Source organism: Tamandua tetradactyla, chromosome 9 (genome assembly GCF_023851605.1).
Source record: "Tamandua tetradactyla isolate mTamTet1 chromosome 9, mTamTet1.pri, whole genome shotgun sequence".
Lineage (NCBI taxonomy): Eukaryota > Metazoa > Chordata > Mammalia > Pilosa > Myrmecophagidae > Tamandua > Tamandua tetradactyla.
The window spans coordinates 58,124,628-58,150,067 of record NC_135335.1 but is presented as its reverse complement, the minus strand read 5'-3'; positions in this window follow the sequence as shown (position 1 = coordinate 58,150,067).

Sequence of the window (25,440 nt, the reverse complement as noted above, 5' to 3'; positions counted from 1 at the left end):
TGACATATTCCAAGTTTATTCTCAAATGTCCGTTCACATCAGTGGGACCATACAGTATTTGTCCTTTAGTTTTTGGCTAGACTCACTCAGCATAATGTTCTCTAGGTCCATCCATGTTATTACATGCTTCATAAGTTTATCCTGTCTTAAAGCTGCATAATATTCCATCGTATGTATATACCACAGTTTGTTTAGCCACTCGTCTGTTGATGGACATTTTGGCTGTTTCCATCTCTTTGCAATTGTAAATAATGCTGCTATAAACATTGGTGTGCAAATGTCCGTTTGTGTCTTTGCCCTTAAGTCCTTTGAGTAGATACCCAGCAATGGTATTGCTGGGTCGTATGGCAATTCTATATTCAGCTTTTTGAGGAACCACCAAACTGCCTTCCACAGTGGTTGCACCATTTGACATTCCCACCAACAGTGGATAAGTGTGTCTCTTTCTCCGCATCCTCTCCAGCACTTGTCATTTTCTGTTTTGTTGATAATGGCCATTCTGGTGGGTGTGAGATGATATCTCATTGTGGTTTTGATTTGCATTTCTCTAATGGCCAGGGACATTGAGCATCTCTTCATGTGCCTTTTGGCCATTTGTATTTCCTCTTCTGGTAGGTGTCTGTTCAAGTCTATTTCCCATTTTGTAAGTGGGTTGGCTGTCTTTTTGTTGTTGAGTTGAACAATCTCTTTATAAATTCTGGATACTAGACCTTTATCTGATATGTCATTTCAAATATTATCTCCCATTGTGTAGGCTGTCCTTCTACTTTCTTGATGAAGTTCTTTGATGCACAAAAGTGTTTAATTCTGAGGAGCTCCCATTTATTTATTTCCTTCTTCAGTGCTCTTGCTTTAGGTTTAAGGTCCATAAAACCGCCTCCAATTGTAAGTTTCATAAGATATCTCCCTACATTTTCCTCTAACTGTTTTATGGTCTTAGACCTAATGTTTAGATCTTTGATCCATTTTGAGTTAACTTTTGTATAAGGTGTGAGATATGGGTCCTCTTTCATTCATTTGCATATGGATATCCAGTTCTCTAGGCACCATTTATTGAAGAGACTGTTCTGTCCCAGGTGAGTTGGCTTGACTGCCTTATCAAAGATCAAATGTCCATAGATGAGAGGGTCTATATCTGAGCACTCTATTCGATTCCATTGGTCGATATATCTATCTTTATGCCAATACCATGCTGTTTTGACCACTGTGGCTTCATAATATGCCTTAAAGTCAGGCAGCGCAAGATCTCCAGCTTCGTTTTTTTTCCTCAAGATACTTTTAGCAATTCGGGGCACCCTTCCCTTCCAGATAAATTTGCTTATTGATTTTTCTATTTCTGAAAAATAAGTTGTTGGGATTTTGATTGGTATTGCATTGAATCTGTAGATCAATTTAGGTAGGATTGACATCTTAACTATATTTAGTCTTCCAAGCCATGAACATGGTATGCCCTTCCATCTATTTAGGTCTTCTGTGATTTGTTTTAACAGTTTTTTATAGTTTTCTTTGTATAGGTTTTTTGTCTCTTTAGTTAAATTTATTCCTAGGCATTTTATTCTTTTAGTTGCAGTTGTAAATGGGATTCATTTCTTGATTTCCCCCTCAGCTTGTTCATTACTAGTGTATAGAAATGCTACAGATTTTTGAATGTTGATCTTGTAACCTGCTACTTTGCTGTACTCATTTATTAGCTCTAGTAGTTTTGTTGTGGATTTTTCCAGGTTTTCGACGTATAGTATCATATCCTCTGCAAACAGTGATAGTTTTACTTCCTCCTTTCCAATTTTGATGCCTTGTATTTCTTTTTCTTGTCTAATTGCTCTGGCTAGAACCTCCAACACAATGTTGAATAATAGTGGTGATAGTGGACATCCTTGTCTTGCTCCTGATCTTAAGGGGAAAGTTTTCAATTTTTCTCCATTGAGGATGATATTAGCTGTGGGTTTTTCATATATTCCCCTCTATCATTTTAAGGAAGTTCCCTTGTATTCCTATCTTTTGAAGTGTTTTCAACAGGACAGGATATTGTATCTTGTCAAATGCCTTCTCGGCCTCAGTTGAGATGATCATGTGATTTTTCTGCTTTGATTTGTTGATATGGTGTATTACATTAATTGATTTTCTTATGTTGAATCATCCTTGCATACATGGGATGAATCCTACTTGGTCATGATGTATAATTCTTTTAATGTGTTGTTGGATACGATTTGCTAGAATTTTATTGAGGATTTTTGCATCTATATTCATTAGAGAGATTGGTCTGTAGTTTTCTTTTTTTGTAATATCTTTGCCTGGTTTTGGTATGAGGGTGATGTTGGCTTCATAGAATGAATTAGGTAGTTTTCCCTCTGCTTTGATTTTTTTGAAGAATTTGAGGAGAGTTGGTACTAATTCTTTCTGGAATGTTTGATAGAATTCACATGTGAAGTCGTCTGGTCCAGGACTTTTCTTTTTAGGAAGCTTTTGAATGACTGATTCAATTTCTTTACTTGTGATTGTTTTGTTGAGGTCATCCATTTCTTCTTGAGTCAAAATTGGTTGTTCATGTCTTTCCAGGAACCCGTCCATTTCATCTAAATTGTTGTATTTATTAGCGTAAAGTTGTTCATAGTATCCTGTTATTACCTCCTTTATTTCTGTGAGGTCAGTAGTTATGTCTCCTCTTCCATTTCTGATCTTATTTATTTGCATCCTCTCTCTTCTTCTTTTTGTCAATCTTGCTAAGGGCCCATCCATCTTATTGATTTTCGCATAGAACCAACTTCTGGTCTTAATGATTTTCTCTATTGTTTTCATATTTTCAATTTCATTTATTTCTGCTCTAATCTTTGTTATTTCTTTCCTTTTGCTTGCTTTGGGATTAGTTTGCTGTTCTTTCTCCAGTTCTTCCAAGTGGACAGTTAATTCCTGCATTTTTGCCTTTTCTTCTTTTCTAATATAGGCATTTAGGGCAATAAATTTCTCTCTTAGCACTGCCTTTGCTGCATCCCATAAGTTTTGATATGTTGTGTTTTCATTTACATTCACCTCGAGGTATTTACTAATTTCTCTTGCAATTTCTTCTTTGACCCACTTGTTGTTTAAGAGTGTGTTGTTGAGCCTCCACGTATTTGTGAATTTTCTGGCACTCCACCTATTATTGATTTCCAACTTCATTCCTTTATGATCCGAGAAAGTGTTGTGTATGATTTCAATCTTTTTAAATTTGTTAAGACTTGCTTTGTGACCCAGCATATGGTCTATCTTTGAGAATGATCCATGAGCACTTGAGAAAAAGGTGTATCCTGCTGTTCTGGGATGTAATGTCCTATAAATGTCTGTTAAGTCTAGTTCATTTATAGTAATATTCAGATTCTCTATTTCTTTATTGATCCTCTGACTAGATGTTCTGTCCATTGATGAGAGTGGTGAATTGAAGTCTCCAACTATTATGGTATATGTGTCTATTTCCCTTTTCAGTGTTTGCAGTGTATTCCTCATGTATTTTGGGGCATTCTGGTTCAGTGCATAAATATTTATGATTGTTATGTCTTCTTGTTTAATTGTTCCTTTTATTAGTAGATAGTGTCCTTCTTTGTCTCTTTTAACTGCTTTACATTTGAAGTCTAATTTGTTGGGTATTAGTATAGCTTTACATTTACTCCTGCTCTTTTCTGGTTGTTATTTGCATGAAATATCTTTTCCCAACCTTTCACTTTCAACCTATGTTTATCTTTGGGTCTAAGATGTGTTTCCTGTAGACAGCATATAGAAGGATCCCGTTTTTTAATCCATTCTGCCAATCTATGTCTTTTGATTGGGGAATTCAGTCCATTAACATTTAGTGTTAATACTGTTTGGATAATATTTTCCTCTACCATTTTGCCTTTTGTATTATATATATCATATCTGACTTTCCTTCTTTCTACACTCTTCTCCATACCTCTCTCTTCTGTCTTTTCGTATCTGACTCTAGTGCTCGCTTTAGTATTTCTTGCAGAGCTGGTCTCTTGGTCACAAATTCTCTCAGTGACTTTTTGTCTGAGAATGTTTTAATTTCTCCCTCATTTTTGAAGGACAATTTTGCTGGATATAGGAGTCTTGGTTGGCAGTTTTTCTCTTTTAGTTATTTAAATATATCATCCCACTATCTTCTAGCTTCCATGGTTTCTGCTGAGAAATCTACACATAGTCTTATTGGGTTTCCCTTGTATGTGATGGATTGTTTTTCTCTTGCTGCTTTCAAGATCCTCTCTTTCTCTTTGACCTCTGACATTCTAACTAGTAAGTGTCTTGGAGAACGCCTATTTGGGTCTAATCTCTTTGGGGTGCGCTGCACTTCTTGGATCTGTAATTTTAGGTCTTTCATAAGAGTTGGGAAATTTTCAGTGATAATTTCTTCCATTAGTTTTTCTCCTCCTTTTCCCTTCTCTTCTCCTTCTGGGACACCCACAACACGTATATTTGCGCGGTTCATATTGTCCTTGAGTTCTCTGATCCCCTGTTCAAATTTTTCCATTCTTTTCCCGATAGTTTCTGTTTCTTTTTGGAATTCAGATATTCCATCCTCCAAATCACTAATTCTATCTTCTGTCTCTTTAAATCTATCATGGTAGGTATCCATTGATTTTTCCATCTTTTCTACTTTATCCTTCACTTCCATAAGCTCTGTGATTTGTTTTTTCAGTTTTTCTATTTCTTCTTTTTGTTCAGCCCATGTCTTCTTCATGTCCTCCCTCAATTTATCGATTTCGTTTTTGAAGAGATTTTCCATTTCTGTTCGTATATTCAGCATTAGTTATTTCAGCTCCTGTATCTCATTTGAACTATTGGTTTGTTCCTTTGACTGGGCCATATTTTCAATTTTCTGAGCGTGATCCATTATCTTCTGCTGGTGTCTGGGCATTTAGTCAGATTTCCCTGGGTGTTGGACTCAGCAGGTTGAAAGATTTTTCTGTGAAATCTCTGGGTTCTGTTTTTCTTATCCTGCCCAGTAGGTGGCGCTCGTGGCCCATGTTTGTCTGCGGGTTCCACCAGTAAAAGGTGCCATGGGTCCTCCAACGCTGGAAAACTCTCACCATGGGGGAGGCTCGCCAGCCTAAGCAGCCCGAAAGAGCACCAGCCAGCCTGGAAGCCCGAACGTGGGGAGGGCTGCCGGCCGCCGCAGCCCAGGAGAGCACCGGACTGAACCTCCCAGTCAGCCCGGGGCACCAAGCGCGGCGGGAGGGCGCCAGCCGCCGCAGCCCGGGAGAGCACTCTGCCCCCAGCCAGACCGGGGAGCCACGTGCTTGGAAGGGACCCCCCTGGTCACCGTTCTCCGCGGTCTGGGGATTTCCGATCCAATTCTCTAAGTTGGTCTGGGGGGCCTCGCGTGGTGGGGGCGCCAGCCGCTGTGGCTTGAGGGGACCGCCTGCCCAATTCTGCCAGCTGTCCTGGGAAGGAGGAAGGGAGGGACCCTGGTCGCCCGCCATCCCGCCCGGGAACGCCTGCGCCCCTTGGCAATCCCACCGGAGCTGGTTCTCCCAGACAGTCAGCCGTTCCAAGATGGGGCACGCTGTCTTCCTGATCTCTGTCGTGGCTCTGGGAGCTGTTCTGTACCGTTTCTACTCCCCTAGCAGCTGTTCTGGCAACAAGTGAAGAACAACTTCCTTTTCTGTTATTTCCTTTTCGTTTATGTGAATTTCCTCTGGACGCACGTACGACATGAAGGAAGGCTTGGGCGCCTTGGTGCCACTGCCACGGCTGACTACCCCTTTCCCCAGCATTCTGCCGCCATGGGAGGCAGCGACCCTCGGGAGGAGACACGGTAGCGGCCGCAGCCACCAGCACCTATTGTATATATTTTATTCGGAGTTTCTCATTTGTGTTTTATTTTCACGTTGCCTATAGTATATTTATGTCACACAAAATTTATTTTATTTTTATGTGAACTTATTAGTCTTTTATTGCTTTTGAATTTTAAGTCATAATTGGAAAGTCTTTTAGTATACATAAATTATAGGAGAATTCACCTATGCTTTCTTCTAGTATTTGTCCAGTTTTATTTTTAAATTTTTTTTATTGTGTAGTATAACATATAATCAAAGCAAAGAAATAAAAAAGCAATAGTTTCCAAAGCACTCTTCAAAAAGTGGTTATAGGATAGATCCCAGAGTTTGTCATGGGTTACCATACAATCCTCTTATACTTTTCCTTGTAGCTGCTCCAGAATATAGGAGGCTAGAGGGCTTAAATACTTTTTTATCATCACAACTTTTTTCCTTTTTTTGTGAACATAACATATATACAAAAAAAACCTATAAATTTCAAAGCACAGTACCACAATTAGTTGTAGAACATATTTTAGACCTTGACATGGGTTACAATTTCATAATTTTAGGGTTTTATGTCTGGCTGCTCTAAGATAACTGGAGACTAAAAGAGATATCAGTTTAATGATTCAGCATTCATATTCATTTGTTAAGTCCTATCTTCTATGTATAATTCCACCATCACCTTTGATCTTTCCATACCTCTCATTAGGGTTGTTTGGGCTATGGCAATTTCAAATTTTTAATATTGGAAGGGTCTGTCACTAATATGGGGTAGGGAGATAGAACTATCTGATGTTCTGGAGATACTGGGCTAGGCTTCAGGACTTATCTGGACCAGGGACCCATCTGGAGGTTGTAGGTTTCTGGCAAGTTACTCTAGTGCCTGGAACCCTTGTGGAATCTTATAAATTGCCCTAGGTGTTCTTTAGGATTGGCTGGAATGGTCCCGGTTGGGGGTTGGCAGATTATGATAGGTAGCAAGGTCTACCTGAAGCTTGTGTAAGAACAACCTCCAGAGTAGCCTCTCAACTCTATTTGAACTCTCTGCCCCTGATACTTTATTAATTACACTTCTTCCCCCCTCCCCCCCCCATTTGGTCAGGATTTAATTGTTGATCCCATGGTGCTAGGTCTGGATTCATCCCTGGAAGTCCTCTCCCATGTTGCCAGGGATACTTTCACCCCTGGATGTCATGTGGGGAGGGCAATGATTTCACTTGCAGAGTTGGGCTTAGAGAGACTGAAGCCACATCTGAGCGACAACAGAGGTCCTCCAGAAGTACCTCTTAGGCATGCCTATGGGTAGTCTAAGCTTCTCTGCTACCTACATAAGCTTCACAAGAGTAAGGCTCATGACTGGTGGCATGGCCTACTGATTTGGGTATCCCTAAAGTTTGACAAAGTATCAGGGAATTCCCTGATGATAAGGTTTAATAGTTCCATATTCTTTCTCCCCTCCCTCGGGGGATATTGCCAATACTTTTTGATTATCTGCTTAATATACTCTAGGATGTTTCCAGGCATTACAATAATCTAAACAGGATTAAAGGACCTCTTTCTTATTCTGTGCTTCCTGTGTTTTAGTTGTTCAAATGAACTATGCAGACAGGTTGAATTAGATTATGCACTACAGGAAATTTCAGTTACAAATCAAATAAACCTTTCTTCCATTGGTCTCAAAGAGTATGCGTAGCTCTAAAGTATAGACACTTTTAATTTTTCTAAACTTTTACCCCCATGTTCTGAATTACTTTAACCCATGCCTGTTTGGCTTCATTCTTATCTCTAAATATCAAGTTATATATATAAAACAGCCTCTCAAAATCCAGAAATAGCAATCACAACCTGGACTTAATGTGTCTCCTCTAAAAGTTTACAATCTAGGCCCCTGTTTTTTTATAAGTATTTTCTAAAGGTGACCATACCATTGTTATTCTTTTGTTTCTAGTTTATTTTGCTTCACCAAATGCCCCACATGTTCATTCACATCACTGCATGCCTGATGACTTTGTTCCTTTTTGTAGTAGCACAACCTTCGTTCATAAATATACACCATCATTCACGAATCTACTTCTCCGTCAGTGCATCCTTCAGTCACCTGCTTTCATCGGGCATCATGTAGAGGGCCCAAAGTCCACAGTCCATCAGCATTCTCAATTTTAGATAATTTCATTGTTCCCAAGAGACAGAAAATCAATAAATACACATCACCAAATAGGAAACGTAAACTTCCTCTTAATTCTGCCCCTCACCCCATTATTTACCTCTGATGTTGCTATGGAAGTGCTGATGATTTCCTTTTGAACATAGCCCATAGCATGCCATAGAAGTTTTCCCCCTGTACCCTGGACTTAAACACTCTTTATACAGGAATCAAATCTTTCAAATCAAAACAGAAAAATCACATGATCATCTCAATTGATGCAGAGAAGGCATTTGACAAAATTCAATATCCTTTCCTGTTGAAAACACTTCAAAAGATAGGAATACAAGGGAACTTCCTTAAAATGATAGAGGGAATATATGAAAAACCCACAGCTAATATCATCCTCAAAGGGGAAAAATTGAAAACTTTCCCCCTAAGATCAGGAACAAGACAAGGATGTCCACTATCACCACTATTATTCAACATCATGTTGGAGGTTCTAGCCAGAACAATTAGACAAGAAAAAGAAATACAAGGCATCAAAATTGGAAAGGAAGAAGTAAAACTATCACTGTTTGCAGATGATATGATACTATACGTCAAAAACCTGGAAAAATCCACAACAAAACTACTAGAGCTAATAAATGAGTACAGCAAAGTAGTAGGTTACAAGATCAACATTCAAAAATCTGTAGCATTTCTATACACTAGTAATGAACAGGTTGAGGGGGAAATCAAGAAACGAATCCCATTTACAATTGCAACTAAAAGAATAAAATACCTAGGAATAAATTTAACTAAAGAGACAAAAAATCTATACAAAGAAAACCATAAAAAACTGTTAAAACAAATCACAGAAGACCTAAATAGATGGAAGGGCATACCATGTTCATGGCTTGGAAGACTAAATATAGTTAAGATGTCAATCCTACCTAAATTGATCTACAGATTCAATGCAATACCAATCAAAATCCCAACAACTTATTTTTCAGAAATAGAAAAACCAATAAGCAAATTTATCTGGAAGGGCAGGGTGCCCTGAATTGCTAAAAGTATCTTGAGGAAAAAAAATGAAGCTGGAGGTCTCATGCTGCCTGACTTTAAGGCATATTATGAAGCCACAGTGGTCAAAACAGCATGGTATTGGCATAAAGATAGATATATCGACCAATGGAATCGAATAGAGTGCTCAGATATAGACCCACTCATCTATGGACATTTGATCTTTGATAAGGCAGTCAAGCCAACTCACCTGGGACAGAACAGTCTCTTCAATAAATGGTGCCTAGAGAACTGGATATCCATATGCAAATGAATGAAAGAGGACCCATATCTCACACCTTATACAAAAGTTAACTCAAAATGGATCAAAGATCTAAACATTAGGTCTAAGACCATAAAACAGTTAGAGGAAAATGTAGGGAGATATCTTATGAAACTTACAATTGGAGGCGGTTTTATGGACCTTAAACCTAAAGCAAGAGCACTGAAGAAGGAAATAAATAAATGGGAGCTCCTCAGAATTAAACACTTTTGTGCATCAAAGAACTTCATCAAGAAAGTAGAAGGACAGCCTACACAATGGGAGATAATATTTGAAATGACATATCAGATAAAGGTCTAGTATCCAGAATTTATAAAGAGATTGTTCAACTCAACAACAAAAAGACAGCCAACCCACTTACAAAATGGGAAAAAGACTTGAACAGACACCTCTCAGAAGAGGAAATACAAATGGCCAAAAGGCACATGAAGAGATGCTCAATGTCCCTGGCCATTAGAGAAATGCAAATCAAAACCACAATGAGATATCATCTCACACCCACCAGAATGGCCATTATCAACAAAACAGAAAATGACAAGTGCTGGAGAGGATGCGGAGAAAGAGGCACACTTATCCACTGTTGGTGGGAATGTCAAATGGTGCAACCACTGTGGAAGGCAGTTTGGTGGTTCCTCAAAAAGCTGAATATAGAATTGCCATACGACCCAGCAATACCATTGCTGGGTATCTACTCAAAGGACTTAAGGGCAAAGACACAAACGGACATTTGCACACCAATGTTTATAGCAGCATTATTTACAATTGCAAAGAGATGGAAACAGCCAAAATGTCCATCAACAGACGAGTGGCTAAACAAACTGTGGTATATACATACGATGGAATATTATGCAGCTTTAAGACAGGATAAACTTATGAAGCATGTAATAACATGGATGGACCTAGAGAACATTATGCTGAGTGAGTCTAGCCAAAAACTAAAGGACAAATACTGTATGGTCCCACTGATGTGAACGGACATTTGAGAATAAACTTGGAATATGTCATTGGCAACAGAGACCAGCAGGAGTTAGAAACAGGGTAAGATAATGGGTAATTGGAGCTGAAGGGATACAGACTGTGCAACAGGACTAGATACAAAAACTCAAAAATTGACAGCACAATAATACCTAATTGTAATGTAATTATGTTAAAACACTGAATGAAGCTGCATCTGAGCTATAGTTTTTTTATTTTGTTTGTTTGTTTGTGTCTTTTGTTTTTTTTCTTTTTCCTTTTTTTTTTTTTTTTTTTTTTTTTTTTTTAAAGACAGAGAGAAGGAAGGAAGGATAGAAGGAAGGAAGGAAGGAAGAAAGGGAAACATTTTTAAACATTTTCTTGTTTTATTGTATTCTGTTTCTCCGTTTTTGTTACATGGGCTGGGGCCGGGAATCGAACCGAGGTCCTCCGGCATAGCAGGCAAGCACTTTGCCCGCTGAGCCACCGCGGCCCGCCCTCTTTTTCCTTTTTTATATATATATTTTTATTTATTATTATTATTATTATTTTCATTTTTTTCTCTATATTAACATTCTATATCTTTTTCTGTTGTTTTGCTAGTTCTTTTCCTAAATCGATGCAAATGTACAAAGAAATGATGATCATACATCTATGTGATGATATTAAGAATTACTGACTGCATATGTAGAATGGAATGATTTCTAAATGTTGTGTTAATTTCTTTTTTATTTAATTAATTAAAAAAAAGAACCAAATCTTTGAAGTAATTCTTACATGAACTCATTCATGTGCCTAGTGTGAGTCAGTGGAACACATAGGTTTATACAACCCCTTTCAATCTTGTTCATCTCCAATATGGTAATATTACTTCTAGACCCACTAGAAAATCACCTTTGCTCCTATCTATTCCCTTACATTGAAATTCAACCTCATTAGCTAACAGTGTATCTCTAAGTCCCCTATATTCTGTATTATAAGCCTGTGATTATAACTTTATGCTGATCATAAAAGTGGAATCATACAGTATTTATCCAATTGTGTCTGACTAATTTTGCTCAGCATTATATCCTGAAGGCTCTCATTCATCTTGTCATATGCTTCAGGATGTCATTTTGTCTTACTGCTGTATAATATTCCATTGTATGTATATACCACATTTTGTTGATCCCGTAGTCTATTGATGGACATTTGGTTTGTTTCTATCTTTTGGCGATTATGAATAGTGCTGCTATGAACATTGGTGTGCAAATGTCTGTTTATGTCATTGTTTTCAGCTCTTCTGGGTATATACCAAGTAGTGCTATTGCTGGGTGTGGTAATTAGAGTCAGGTGTCAACTTGGCTAGGTGAAGATGCCTAGTTCTATTGCTGTGGACATGAGCCAATGGCATCTGTTGCTGATTACATCTGCAGTTGACTAGGATTCATTCTGCTACAATGAATGATGGTTGATTTAATTGACTGGTGCTTAAATGAGAGGTCTCAATGTAGCACAGCCAAAGCAGCTCAGCATACTGCATTTCAGCACTTGTGGCTCAGCACAGGCCTTTGGAGATGAAGAAAGAAATCACCCCGGGGAAAGTTGCTGGAACCCAGAGGCCTGGAGAGGTCAGCAGAGATCACCCTGTGCCTTCCCACATAAGTAAGAACATCAGTTGAATGTTAGCTGCCTTTCCTCTGAAGAACTAATTAAATAAATCCCCTTTTATTGAAAGCCAATCCATCTCTGGTGTGTTGCATTCTGGCAACTAGCAAACTAGAACACTGGGTAATAGGGCAACTTGATACTTAGTTTCCTAAGGACCCACCAAACAGTCTTTCATAGGGGCTTCACTATTGTACATTCCCACCAGCAGTGAATAAGTGCCCCAGTTTCTCCACATCCTCTCCAACATTTATAGTTTCCTGCTTGTTTAATAGTAGCCATTCTTATAGGTGTGAGGTGGTATCTCATTGTGTCTTGATCTGCTCTTATGATGTCTTTGCATTTAAAGTTTATTTTGTCTGATATTAGTATAGCTACTCCTGCTTTCTTTTTACTATAACTTGCATTGAAAATCTTTTTCCATCCTTTCACTTTTAATCTATTTATATCCTTGTGTCTAAAATGAGTCTCTTGTAAGCAGCATATAGCTGGATTATGTTTCTTAATCCATTCTGCCAATCTCTATCTCTTAATTGGTAAATTTAGTCCATTAACATTCAAAGTTATTATTGAAAAGGCATTTCTTGATTCCACCATCTTATCTTTTCATTTTATTTATCAGCTCTACATATTCTTTTCCTTATTTCTCTTTGTATTATTTAAATTACCTTTAGTGGTGCTCTTCAATTCTGTGCCCTCCTCCAGACCCTCCCTCTCTTGTCTTTTTTTCAGCTGGCAGAACTCCTTTTAGTATTTCTTGTAGGTCTGGTCTTTTGTTGACAAATTCTTTCAGGACTTTTTTCTCTGTGAAAACCTTATTCTCTCCCTCAGTTTTGAAGGACAATTTGGCTGGGTACAGAATTCTTGGCTGGAAGTCTTTCTCTTTCAGGATCTTGAATATATCATACCACTGCCTTCTCGCCTCCAGGGTGCTAGTTGAATAGTCTGAACTCAGTCTTATTTGATTTCCCTTGTGTGTAGTAAACTGTTTTCCACTTGCTGCTTTCAGGATTTTCTGCTTCTCTTCAAAATTTGAAAGACTGACTAGTATGTGCATTGGGGAAAGTCTATTTGGATTTATTCTGTTTGGATTTCTTTGGGCTTCTTTTGCTTCTGTATTTATGTCCCTTATGAGGATTAGGAAGTTTTCCTCTATTGTATCCTCAACAATTCTTCCTAGCACTTTACTCCTTTCTTCTCCTTCTGGTACCCCAATGACTCTTATATTTGTGTGCTTTGTTTTGTCTATAATTTCCCTGAGTTCCCATTCATTTTTTTCCATCTTTTTTGCCATTTGCTGTTTTGAGTCTTCAAACTCAATTATCTTGTCCTCTATATCACTTAGTCTTTCTTCTGTCTCTTTAAATCTGGTATTGTATGCCTCTAGTATGTTTTTTATTTGGTCAAAAGAGTCTTCAATCTCTGTTATTTCTGCCATTTTTCTATTTATTCTTTCAAATTCCTCTTTGTGCTCTTCTACTGTCTTCTTGATCTCCTTATGTAATTTGCTGTCCCACTTACTTTATCAAGTAAAGTTGTTTGAACATCTTTGATTAGTTGTTCCAATGTCTGTGTATCCTTACATGTTTTAGCTTGGTCATTAGGCAGGTCTATATCTGTTTGCATTGTGATATGCCTAGTGATCTTCTGCTGTCTTTGTCGTATGTAAATATCTTGATTGATTTAATTTGGGAATCGGTTTCTTTCAGTAGTCTAAGGCCCTGTGTTTGCGAATGGTTGTACAGCATGGAGGAGGGCACCAGGTGGAGCACCTAGTACGATGATTTGTTTCAGGGCAGGTATAGGTGCAGTTTGGGGATGTTATGCTGATGTTTGTGAATGTGGGTGCCCAGCGGCCAGGGAGGATGTAGCTGTGCAGGTGCACTGGTCTGGGGGGCATACCCCTGGTATGTACTGGTCTAAGGCACAGGGCCCTTTGTGCCCATGTGTATAGCTGTGGAAGCAGGTCAGCTTTATGCCTTCATGGATTGGGGGCAGTTGTGACCCAGCTGCACAGATTGGCACTTTCTCAGAGTGGAAAGTGAGACTGAGGGCTGTGTGCATGCGCAGTTCTAGGACTGCTGCAAAGTGTGGTTCCCAGAGCTGAATGATGTGATTGGGAGCCCGTTTGCATGTGTGAGTCTGGGAGTGTCATAAACAGATGCGCTGAGCTCAGGGAGGGCCGGGTGAGGCTGTGCAACACTGTGAGTGAGGGCACAGGGGGAGCCTAGGTATGGAGGTTAGTGTCCACAGTCTTTATGCGCTGGCAACAGCCTATAGGGAACAGGAAGGGGGAGGTAGTGCTTGAAGGGTGCAGGAGAGGTGGGTCGGGCTGCACTTCGGGTGGGGTTGGGGGGCAGGTATGTGTACTGGGGGCTGGTGGGGTGGGGGCACTTGGAGCAGGGGGAATAGAGCGGGTGACAGCATTTGGGTGTGTGGGATGTGGGGTGAGTCGCCACATGGGGCTGAGCTGGTGAGGTTAGTGTGCCCAGGAAAGATGGCCTGGCTTACTTCCTAGTTCCATGTTCTCATCCGTGTACTCCTGTGGGCTCCACACCTCCATGCCAGGCTCCAGCTTTCTGCCTCTCAGTTCCTTGGCCTCTGCAACCAGGGCTGCCACATGAGGTGCAGAAGGCCCTCCCAGGTCAGCCGTACTCCTGAGTTGCTGCCTCAGTCACCATCCTGTCCCTTCTCTAACTTTTCCATGGAGCAGCACTAATCTTAAACTACTCTAGTCGGCCATCTTCCTGGAAGTCCTATCCAGATTTATTTTTTTGCAATTTTTCCCTAATCAATCTGGAGTTTATATGTATGTACAGCTTAAAGAATGGATCTAATTATTCTTTTTCTAAATGAATAACTAATTGTCCTAACATATCTATTACAAAGGTTAACTTTGTCCCAGTGATTTGAAATAGGTATCAGTTTTGTATCTTTCTCTTGACTTTTTATTCTATTCACTGGCCTATTTATGTTTCAATATCACACTATTTTAATTGTGGTGGCTTTTATAGGTTTTAATATCTGGTAAGACCAAACCCCGACCTCCCAGAATTTTTCCTTTTCAATGTTTTTCATGCTATTTTTATGTGTTTATTTTTCTATGTTGTCTAGCTCCATAAAACCTCCTTGGAATTTTTACTGGGATTGCAGTTATTACGTTAACATAGGGAGAACTGAGATTTTGACAATATTGAGATATCGAATGAAGAATAAGGGAGGTCTTTCCATTTTTTCAAGTCTGCAGGATCCTTGGTGTGTCTGCAGATCCTTATTTACCCCTTCTATTTCCTTCTTTCCCTTCACTGCATCATCTCCCGTGAGTGTTGCATCTTTCTGCTTATTTGATTATCCCCTTAAGCAGAACATCTTCAAGGCTGACCTTTCTGATCTATCCACTTTCTAGTACTTTTCCCATAGCAGATCAACAACTCTCCAAGTCCTAAATGGTGTTGAGTAGCATATATTGTTTCATTTATTCTTCCTGGGGGTGCAGTAGATTAAATCATGTCCCCCAATTTTAGTCTACATTTCAGTGGATGTGAACTCATCATACAGATATTTTCATTGAAGATGTTATTTTCCGTTAAGGTGTGGCCCAACTGAATGAAGGTAGGGCTTAATCCAGGTAACTGGATACCTTACAGAGAGAACACAAAAGTCACAGAATCCAGAAAGGAAAAGACATTTCTGTACAATGAGAGGCAGAGATAAAAGCCACAGGGAATTCCAAGGATTACCGGCAGCCAACACCAGAACACTGTAGACTTTACAAAGAAAGCATCATCTTGCTGACACATTTTTTTTTTTTTTGGATTTCTTCTAGTCTCAAAACCACGAGACAATAAATTTCTATAGTTCAAGAAAACCCAGCGTGGTGTTTGTCATAGCAGCCCTGGCAAGCTGAGACAGAGGGTGATTTTGTCTGTGCTTTCTCTAAGCCCTCTGCCCACTGAGCAGATTTTCTAGCCTTCCCTCTCTCACTCAAGCCTCCTAGTCTAGAAGCAGCAGTGAGTGGGAGGTGAGAGCTCTGTTGGAATTTGTTTATTTTTTTTTTTTGCCTCTACTCACACATATTTGAAGGACAGTTCTTCTGGTAAGACTGAAGGTGTGGGTCCTGTGTGGTTTTACTTGCTCTCCTTATACATTTCATGACCATTTAGGGGAGGGAGGCAGAAGTTCAGAATCAGCCTGCCATCATTCCCCAAACTCTCAAGACTGTTACTTCAACAAGCTTGACATATAGGCTAATCTAAGAGCAGATTTCAAATCAAAAGTTGTCTTTTTTTCCCCTCTGAGAGAAAGACTTGCATATGTTCATACAGTACAGTTTCATCTGATGAGAGAACTCTGTACACCTAAAGGAATGAAGTAATTCAGGGAAATTTCAAGGGTAGAAGCAAGGGAATCCATGAAGTTCTAGCTTGGATAATTATAAGGAAAGAGTTTGGAAGGAAGTATAGGCAAAAAATGATGGCAAAAAGACTAGGTGGCAATCTGGACTTGACTTACTATGATTGCAGTCCCCAAGGATTTGCCCACTCTAGTATAATGATTGGGGTTCTCTAAGTTATGTTGCATTGAAGGAAATGTGATTATCACAAACATATGGCACAGCAGTGTTGGAGAAAATGCTCCCTGTACTCTAGTGGCTGAAGGCTTAGCTGCTTGACCTTGCCTTGGTTGTTGGCAACAACAAAAGATCTAACATGTGTAATTGGGGGTGTCGCCTCCCCTTAGGAGGATGCCATAAAAATGTAGTAATATATAACTGGTATATTGTAGACTATGAACTCTAAGGTGTGTGTGTGTATATATATATATATATATATATATATATGAAATGGCTTTACTTTTCTCTCATCTATATTTTCAATGTGCTTTGCTAGAGTTCCCTTCCCTTCCAACTGAAGACTTCTTAGGCAGATCCATAACTTTCCTTGGCCTCATTTTGGTAGAGAAGATCACGTTCAGGTATTAAAAGTCTAGTTATATTGAATGCTTCACGCTCACATGCAGTTCAAAGTGACTCTGCTCCCTGGGCTCAGGGATCTGTAGTGGAGAAGGGATATAAGGTCAGTTCTGTCATTCTTCCTCCTGTCTCACTGGGAGGTGAAGGAAATTGATTGGATGAGAAGGGACAGGGTCCTCTGTGTTCAGTACTGTTGTTCTCCACTAGCTCTCTAAGAGAGTCCTAAAGCTGGCACCCCTTGGGTGGCCCCACAGAGTCCTCTGCAAACACATCAGTGAACCCCTTGTAGATTCATTTGCACTTCTCCTTTGCTTTGCCCTCTGATGGTATGCCCCATAGTCTCCCACAACTGAGGAACCCTCGTTCCCACAGTCTATCTAATTGGGTGGGTACTTAAAGGCAGTTTGGTCAGACCACTTTCTCTGTATCAGCTCAGGCACTGTTGCCATTCAGACTGGTGGGCACACAATGTCCCAGCCAGGAGCACTCTCCTTACCTTTGACCATGGACTGTGATATTCAGACTCTCATCATCACAATTCTCCAGGGGAGAAGCTGGCAATAATGTCTGCTCACATATGCCTCAAATTGTAAAAGACTCTATCTTACTTTTCCAGGAACTCTCCTTCATGCTTTGCCAATCCATTCGCTGCACAGGGAAATGAGATGGTGTTTTAATTTCCTGGGCTACTGAAGCAAATACCATGAAATGGGCCAGATTAAGCAATGGGAATTTATTCACTTCGGGTTTTGAGACTGGGAAAATGTCCAAATCAAGGAATCATCAAGGTGATGCTTTCTCCCTGAAGACTGTGGCATTCCTGGACTGGCTGACTATGATCTTTGGCTCCTTTGTCATTTGGCAAGGCATATGGTGGTATCTTCTGGTCTCGTCCTTTTCTCCTGGATTTCAATTTACTACTTCCTGAAGATTTCTCCCTTTGTGTGTGAATTTCATTCTCTTATAAATTACTCCAACAATGGGATTAAGACTCATCCTTATTTAAGTGGGCCACTCCTCAACTGAAGTCACCTTACCAAAAGGTCCTACTTATAATGGGTTCACACCCACAGGAATGGATTAGATTTTAAAACATGTTTTTCTAGGGTACATAAAGCTTTGAACAACCAAGATGGCAAGTTCTCCCTCTTAAATTCTCTTCTGACTTCTTTTCCAGGAGCACCTCTTCCTTAGCTAGAAGGATGTTCAAGCACCCTAATTCCCTCTCTCGTTATGGAGGTAGAATCCATAGCACTCCCTACTCCTAGGCTGGGAGTAGAGAGTGCTATGGATTCTTTTGGCTCACCTCCTTCAATGGGCTCCTTTATTTACATATAAATATATTTGCATATACATAATGTATATGCACATATATCTTTATTTCTTCATTTCATAGGCCTGCATAACAATATACCCACAAACTGGTGACTTAAAACCATAGAAATTTATTGCCTCACAATTCTGGAGGCCAGAAGTTCAAAAGCAAAGTGTTGGCAGGGCCATGCTCTCTCTGACGTTTGTGGGAAGGAATCTGTTCTGTACCTCTTTCCTGGCTTCTGGAGGTGGCCGATAACATTTGATGTTCGATCTTCACCTGTGTCATCACATCACCATTTTTTCTCTATGTTTCTGTTTGTGTCTTCTTTCCCCTTCTTATAAAGACACCGATCATATAGCACTAGGGCCCATCCTAGTCCTGCTTTGGCCTCGTCTTAACTAATCACAGCTTCAAAGATTCTATTTCCAAATAGGGTCCCATCCATAGCATTGGGTTTTAGGATGTAAACATGTCTTTTGGGGGCACACAGTTCAACCCATGGCAATATACATAGACAGAGACAGCTCACCAATAAGTTATACATTCCACACAAATCACAGATGTCATCTAGACACACTTCCACACGCACAGTTTATGGTGCTAGACTGGCTTTTCAATCTTTTACAAATCCTGAAGGAATGTGCTTAGCACTTTACTTTGGAACATAAGGGCCTTTTCTACTATTATATTCAGTTTGAAGCTATAGTCAGAATCCTGAAACAACAGGAAGTGTCTTATCCCTATTCTGTTACAAAAACTGCTTTCTACCCTTTTGATCTCCTCCTTCATACCAATCCCCATTGCAAATGCATAAGCATCTCATTTTCATATTTGTCATGCATGGAGATTTTTTATTTTCCTCCTTTTGCAGAGTGGGATTTGAGTTTCAGAGGTGCAAACATCTTGCCCCAAATTGCATTTCAGTAAAGCTAAACCTGGACATGGGTCAAGGTCTATCTGATGCCAAAGCCTGTGTTCTGTATTTCATCACCATATCAGATGTTAGATAGCATCAAATGCATCTGTTAAACTAAAGCAGAGTTGATTTTCCCTGATAGTGCTGATTAAAAAGTTGAGCTGGGACATTGTGTTTGTTATTATGAACGCTGATGTGGCCAGCCGTCTATTCCGTGGAAACCAGGGAAATGTTATCTACATCCCATTTACAGATGCAATCCTGAGTAAAGACTGCAAGCCACCATACCACAGGGAGGGAAAGCAGCCAATCTGTCATTAGGGACCTACTTGAATTTCTGGTGTCTCAGTAAAATGTTGATTTGTGATATAAAACCATTTGTGTACACAGGAAAGGGATTGCCAGAGACATTTAGTGAGTTGTGTGTGCAAGGCTCTGCGCTAGTTTCCTGAACTGCTTAAGCAAATATCATGAAATGGATGGGGTTAAACAATAGGAATTTATTAGCTTATGGTTTGAGGCTGAAAGAAAGTCTAAATCAAAGCATCATCCAGGCGATGCTTTCTTCCCAAAGACTGACATTCTGGGGCTGGCTGCTGGTCATCCATGGTCCTGGGCTCCTTTGCCATGTGGCAATGCACGTGGTGGCCTCTCTTGGCCTCTTCCTTCTCTTCTAGGCTCCATTTAACTTCAGCTTCTGGCTGTTTCCTCTGTGCTTTCTCTCACTTTGTCTGAATTTCATTCTGCTTGTGAAGGATTCCAGTAATAGAATTAACATCCACTCTGATTGGATGAACCGCAAGTCAGCTGAAGTATCTTCAACAAAAGATCCTACTTACAATGGGTTCACACCTACAGGAATGGGTTAAGTGTAAGTACATGTTTTTCTGGGGTACAAACAGCTTCAAACCACCAGTGAGAGGAAAAGGATTGAGTGTGTAGGTCATGTATTCAAATAGCAGTGCCAGCGCCTCCCAACCCTTTCATATGCTACCCTATGTTGTGGATTCAACTGTGTTTCCCCAAAGGACAAATTCAAATTCAACCCCCATCTTGTGAATGACCTGGAAATACAGCCTTTGAAGATACAATTAGGTGAGATGAGGCCAAACTGGATAAGAGAGGGCCGTGATCCAATTGGACTGGTGTCCTCATACAGAGAGGAACTTTGGACCCAGTTGTGGGACAGACAGAGAGGAGATGGCCGTGTGATGCAGGAAGACTGAGTTATGCCACATTACAGGCAAGCCACCACCAGATCTGTAGAGGTCCCAAAGGGGGCATGGCCCTGACAACAGCCTTTGATTTGGACTTCTAGCCTCAAAGCTGTGAGATAATAAATTGCTTCATTTTAAGCTATCCAGTTTGTGGGACTTTGTTATAGCAGCTCCAGCAAGCTAAGACGCTCTGAAAATATTACTTTATTAGCCTTACATGAAATAATTTTCTAAGAAATTATTATACTTACAATAGAGGTGCAAAAGGAGTTCTGATTCTTGACTTTTCTAATTGCTCCTTCCTTTTGTGGATATAATTCAGTGTTTGGTCTTTAGCTGAAGCAGACATTTAGCCATAAACTATTGGCAAGGAAGATCATAAATGATCAATTTCCGCTGTTATTTTAACTCCCTCATCTCTCCTAACCGTACTATGCACATTTTTCCTCATTGACCTTCCAACACATTCCCAGTTTCATGAGCTTTGTACTTTAGTTATTAAATTACAAAAGAAATGGGGAAAAAGGACCAAAATTTATTTCTCAGAAATACAGCTGTGCTAGCATTGAGCACTGAATATGAAGTATGTCTCTTATCCCACTTCTCCTCATCACATTTCAGCAAATAAATCCGACTCTCTGTGGAGCAATTTTGGTGTTAGCACAAAGTAATTCAAAGCAGTGGGAGGTGGAGGACACATAATTATGACCAGCAGAAGACACGTTTGCAAAAGCTGTGCATGAAATGATTTAGCTAGGAAAAAGCTTTGCCAGAAGCCCAGAAAATCCTTGTTTTCCCCCTAAATTGCAAAGCATTTATTTTATGTTCTTGTGATTTACATGATAATTATGTAAAAGAACTTTTGACTAAAATTATTCTTTATCTGTTTGTCTTCCTCAGTAATGATATGTTAGGATCCATTCATTTATTTATTCATTCATTTGGCAGAATAAGACACAGTTTCTGTGGGACAAGGAAGCTCAGGATGAGCCGGGTCCCAGCATCAAGGGATTGAGAAAAGCTTCTTGACAAAAAGGGGTAAGAGATAAATGAGAAAAAATAAATTGTCAGTGGCTGAGAGATTTCAAACAGAGTAGAGAGATTATCCTGGAGGTTATACTTATGTAGTATATAGACATCCCTTTTTAGTTTATGGTGTATTAGAGTGGCTAGAGGGAAGTACCTGAAACTGTAGGGCTGTGTTCCAGTAGCCTTGTTTCTTGAAGATGATTGTATAATGATATAGCTTTTGCAATGTGACTGTGTGATTGTGAAAACCCCATGTCTGATGTTTCTTTTATCTAGGATACGAATAGATAAGTAAAAAATATCAATAAAAAATGAACAAATAAGGGGAACAAAGGTTAAAATAAATTGGTTAGATGGAAATACTAGTGGTCAATGAGAGAAAGGGGTAAGGGGTATGGTATATGTGTTTTTTTCTTTTTTCTTTTTTCTTTTTCTTTTTCTTTTTCTAGAGTAATGCAAATGTTCTAAAAGATGATCATGGTGATGAATACACAAGTATGTGATGATATTATGAGCTATTGACTGTACACCATGTATGGAATGTTTATATGTTAAAGAATATTTGAATTTATATGTTTGTGTATTAAGATTTATTAATAAAAACTTTTTTTAAAAATGCAGCTTCTACTCTGGTGAGGCACATAATGAAGGTAGTTGGATTCCAATTGCAGGTGCCAGTTGGGAGGGGCCCCAGCAGCGAGCATCCCCAGGGAGGATCAGTCTGTATAGCCATGGAGAGCTCCCTGGACAAAGTGATGCCAGCGGAGTGGAGAAGGAGGAGGAGGCCTTGCTGAGGGTGAGGCAGGCAGGGTGACCTGGATAGAAGGAAGTGGCCTGACCAAGCTCATAGAGGTGAGTGGCAGGAAGTCTAAGCAATGTGGGAGGCTGAAGATGAGGCCAGGAGAGGTGAGACATAATGCACGAAGGGTCTGGGGCTGGAGTCCTGAGAGGACTGTGATAATGAACTACATCATCCTGTAGATCCGGGATCATGAGCACAGGTGCCTCAGGGGACCAGGCAGGTGAGATTTTTAAATAAATGAGTGACATGGGATCAGCTTATCTTCCTTACACACATTGTTTACATACTAAACACATGAGAACTTTCCTTTTATTAAGAAGGTTGCTCTTCCAATTGCTTTTTCTTTATCAGAGATGTTTTAGTCTATTTTTTGCATCCTCATTTTTAAGAGGGACATGGGTACAGAGGAATACTCTCTGTGATAGCCAAAACAATAGTGCGAACAGGAATCAAAAACTGGGAGCCGGCATACACCTTTGGTACTTGGTGGATTGGAAAGAAGGTGCTTTCTAAGGTTTGTGTTCTCTGGTTCAGCTTATGGCTCCTCGTGGAATGTGGACCCAGGGTGGCAAAATGTTTTGATATTTATGTGATGCTCTCAATTTTGAAGTGTCAGTTCATGTTATTTAAAAGCACTCTGCATACCAAAACTTACCAGCTGGCTTTGCCACATCCTTTGCACTAAGTGACAGGGGACCATTTAAGGGTTTTGAGTAGGGAAATTTCATGTTAAATAGATCCATCATCTATCACTGGAGACAAATTATCCCCAAATGTAGTGGCTAAAGAAAACAAACATTTGCTATCTCACAGTTTTTGTGGATCAGGAACTGTGAGGCAGCTTGGCCAGGTGATTCCGGCTCACTGCCTCAGGGGTGAGTCAAGACATCAGCTGAGGGCTTGACTGAAGCTGCAGATCAACTTCCATGATGATGGAAGTGGCTGTTGGAAGGAGGTTTCCATTCCTTCCCATGTCCTTCTCCATAGGGCGGCTGAGTACCCCAGTGCAGGGCTGCACACCCTGTTCCCCACAAAGCAAGGACGGCAGATACCTACAAGGAAGACACAGTATCTTTTATAATCTGACCTCAGAAGTGAAATCCCATCACTTCTGCTATATTCTATTGGCCACACAACCCATCCTGGAATAATGGGGGAGGGCACTATTCAAGGATGTGTATACCAGGAGACAGGGATCATGGGGGGCCATCTTGAAGGCTGCCTACAGCAGTGAGTATGGAGCTGGTATTTGTATGGAGGATGGATTAGACATTTCGAACTTTTAAGGGGATATTTGTTGCATAGAATAAAGGTGAGGAGATATGACAATTAGAAAGAAGAGAAAGAAACCGAAGGAAGATATTTAAAAAGTAATATCCCTAGAAGGGTCCTGTGATCAATTCAATGACTCATTTCCAACCAATGGGTAAGTCTTCTGCGTGTGTGGGATTCTGGTAGGGATTCTCTATCCTCATATAAGGTATAGCAACAGGATGAGGACATTTCAACTTCCCTGGCTTCTCCGTGAATCATCTTGCCTTTGAATATAACTGTATTTGAAATTGTTGTCTGGCACTGTGGCAACTATTTTGTGACCAAGCGGTGACCAATTATTGTGTTTAATGTGGTGGAGTGGGCAGATGGAAAGAGCCTGAGTATTTGGCGACAGAGTCACCAGTCATTTGTACAAATAGTAAAATTTTAGGATGTTGAGCCCCCACTAGTTGGGCATTCTGTTACATGCTGCTAAAAGGATTCCTGACATATAGACAGAGAGACAAAGGCATGGTTTCCAAGAGTGGATGATATGATGCTAGATGAAATAAAATTATAAAAAGAAGAACAAGTGTATGTTCACATGGGGTCCTGTTGAATTTGGGGTGCTGGTGGGACACACAGGAAAAAAAGATCAGCAAGTGCATAGTTAAAGGAGAGGACCCATTCCACCTGCCTTGGAATTTCTGGTATCCAGAATTATGTTAACATGTTGGGTCTTTAATAGGTGTGCTTGGGGAATGAACAGATGGATAATTGAGGGCATGATGGGTGGTAAACCATGATGGGTGGTAAACCAAGGGGACAGTCATGGGATTTAACAAATAGAGAAGAAGGACCATTTGTCTGTGTTTGTGATAAAGTCTCAACATGAACAGATTACGACAAGTCCTCGTGATGCTTTTCATTGATGTGTATGAAATTTAGACTTTACAAAAGTCAGATGTCCTTGTGTATAAATGTTTTGCTCTATGACTTTATTGATTTTTTTATTCTCCTCTTTATACCTATTTCTTTATGTGGTAATTTGTTTTGGGGAAAATGATGTGTCCTTTTTAGCAGAGGAAGACTACCTAAGTAGAGGAAAACTACCTAAGTGAGATGAAAATTGAGTAAACAAAAGGGTCTGCTCTGTGGTTCAGCATTTGAAGGATTCTTATTTGAGAGCCAAAAGAAAGTGTCATCCTGTGGTGAAGCCACAGCTGTGGCATGTGGTCCCTCTCATTGAAGCTGAGCAGCCAAAAGGTCTCAGAGCAACAATTAGTTTTATTTGAAGAATATTCTATGGACCCTTCTTTTTTTCCACTTTGGACTTTGAAGTTTATTTCACTTTTTGCTGCTGGACTATGCCATTTGCCTTCAAATGGTGATATGACTTGATTAGGAGCTTACACCACAAAGACAAATGATTTATGGCTAAATCTTGTCTGTTGTCTCACTTTCATTAGATACTAGAGATAAACTTTCAAACACTGGGCCCATGAGTGAGCTCAGCATGAAGCAGCTGCAGATGGAAAGTCCCATCTGTTTTCAGCAGCAGGCAGACAGCCTTGTTTGGACCAGCTAGTGCCACAGGGCTATGGGCGGGGGCGGGGGGGGGCAGTGGTTCCTCATAGCTTCTGGGAGAGTAGTTAACCTCAGTTATCTTGCAAGTCCTCTTTTCCTGAGTTGTGCTGTGGTTCCAGAAGATCACACAGTGCCAAAGCTCACGGGGGCCTTGGAAGCCATTAATTTTCTCTGTCTACATGGTTCCTTTAGACCAGTCTGCTCTCTGGTCCTCTACACTTCGCTTGGGGCCTGGGAGCTCCTATTCAGTGCTTTGAGTCTGGATGATAATGACCAGACATACCCGAGTATCATTTATTCTCTGGGGTCCGGAGCCTCAGCCTGGGGACTTAGGGCATATCTGTGAGCATTGAGGCCCTTGTACCGTACCTCTTCATTCTCTTCTCCGGCTCTGTCCCAGCCAGAAGGACTCATTTCCTAACCTTGTGGGAAGTCTCTCTCCCAGCCTCCTTTCCAGGCTTTGGAGACTTTGATGCCTGTCT